Here is a 2,456-nt window from a genome sequence, read left to right as displayed (position 1 = left end):
GGAAAAAAAAAACTAAATGTATTATCGCCCCCGGGGCCGGAGGGGCTCCCCCACCTCCGACTCCACTCCCCTTTTCCGGTGAACCCCATGTTCAATGGAGCCACGAAGCACCGGCGATGAAAAAGACAGTACAACCATATGCGATTCTTGTTTTTGTCTCACCACATTGCCAATCTGTGTGGATAGCTATCAATCATCAAACACCTCCCACCACACCAAGACCCGACCCGACCCTTTTGTCCATTGGCAAACCTCTTGTCCACATATATAACACACAGGCTGGCCTAGCTAGGTGGTTAACATTAGGAACACCATTCAAAAATCTCATTTTTGATAAGGGTTTTGGTTTCTTCTTCAGGTATCTAGGTTCAATATGGTGTGATGACATTAGACCATTGCCCGGGCCTAACATATATTTTTTTTTTCGTCCAACGGGCCTAATATGGTAAACCCAAAACGGGCTTGAAAACTTACCCATACCCGTCCTGTAAACGAGTCGGGTTTGCCCGCGGGCTTAAAAACCTTGTTATATTTTTATGAAAACAAAACTTATATAAAGTTACAAGTTACGTAAAATAATTCAAAATACATAACAATTTTTTCCACTTAAAATTTGACGTAGATACATAATAATATACATATTTTAGAAAGAAATTGTTTCACTAAATATGAAGTATTAATAAAGAAAAATGACTAAATGAGATAATAAAGAATTGATCAATTGATATAATTATATTTTCAAATTTAAGATTTTGAAAGAATGTCGTTATCATGAGTGGAATTGATAAATATTGAGAATTTTCAATTTTATTTACAAATTTGAAGTATAAAAGTTAATTATTATAAAAATATTAATGGGTCTGGCAAGCCTACCCAAATATATCTATACAATATTATAAAGCATTTGGCTAAAACTCTTAAACTCTTAAAAACTCTTAAACCCGTTCATCCCTATCCGATTTCATCTCATATCTGAATTCATGTAACTAACTGCAGATAAACACAATCAAATACATGATAAACATCTCATTTTAAATATAAAAAATAAAAAATAAAAAATATAATTAGGATAATCATTGAGTTCTAACAAAATACTTAATTATTATCTTTATAAAATGTTATATTATTAAACCAAAAATAAATTATTTTCATTATTAAACTTAAATTAAATTATAATAAAAAAATAAATTAAAGAAATTACATAAAAAATGAAAACTTTTAAATAGTTGATTTGACATTAACATTGATATATTAAAAATTTTATAATATCTTCAAATTTATATTTTATTCAAAAATAAAATCATTATTGTTTTTTTTAAAAACACATAATCTATACTATCTATACTATATTATAAAACATTTGACAAAAACCTTAAAAACAATTTTTTATGCACGAAATATTTTTATTGATGCATATTAAAATATTTGACAAAAACTCTTAAAAACAACTTTTTATGCACGAAGTATTGTTTATTGATGCATATTAAAACATTTGACAAAAACTTTTAAAAACAATTTTTTATGCACGAAATATTGTTTATTGTTGCATATTTCTTAAAATTTAAGATTACAAGTAAATTATGCATAAGTATAACTTATTAAAGCTCCATACTTGAATTTGTCTAACTAACTGCAGATAAACATAATCAAATATTGGATAAATATCTCATTTTAAATGTAAAAAATCTAAAATATAATTATGATATCATTGATAACTAACAAAATTTAATTAAAGAAATTACACCAAAACACAAGAACTTTTAAAAAGATTAATTTAATACTGATATCGATATTTTTTTAAAAAAAATTTATGATAGTTTTAAATTTATATTTATTCAAAAATAAAAATATTACTACTTTCTCAAAATCACATAAAACCATTGTTTACTTAAAATTCAAGATTACAAGTAAATTATGCAAAAGTACAACTTATCAAAGCTCGATTTTTGAATTCGTATAACTAATTGTGGATAAATATAATCAAATAGAGGACAAACATCTTATTTTAAAATATAAAAAAATCTAAAATGTAATTAGGATAATTATCGAGTTCTAACAAAATAATTAATTATTATCTTTATAAGAAAATTATATTATTAAACCAATTATAAATTAATTCGTTATTGTATCTAAATTAAATTATAATAAAAAATTGAATTAAAAAATTACACAAAAAATGAGGAATTTTAAATAGTTAATTTGATACGAATACCGATATATTTTTGTTATGCATAAAGTACTGTATATTGATGCATATTAGTTAAAATTCAAGATTACAAATAATTATGCATAAGTACAACTTATACAGGCTCGATGTTTGAATCCGTATAAATAATTGTGGATATACATAATCAAATAGAGGATGGACATCTCATTTTAAAATATAAAAAATTAAAATATAATTAGAATAATTATCGAGTTCCAACAAAATAAATAATTATTATCTTTATAAAAAA

This window comes from Cynara cardunculus (assembly GCF_001531365.2).
Source record: "Cynara cardunculus var. scolymus isolate 2C chromosome LG 11, CcrdV1, whole genome shotgun sequence".
In the NCBI taxonomy this organism is placed as follows: domain Eukaryota; kingdom Viridiplantae; phylum Streptophyta; class Magnoliopsida; order Asterales; family Asteraceae; genus Cynara; species Cynara cardunculus.
Note: the sequence above shows the minus strand (reverse complement) of the source record.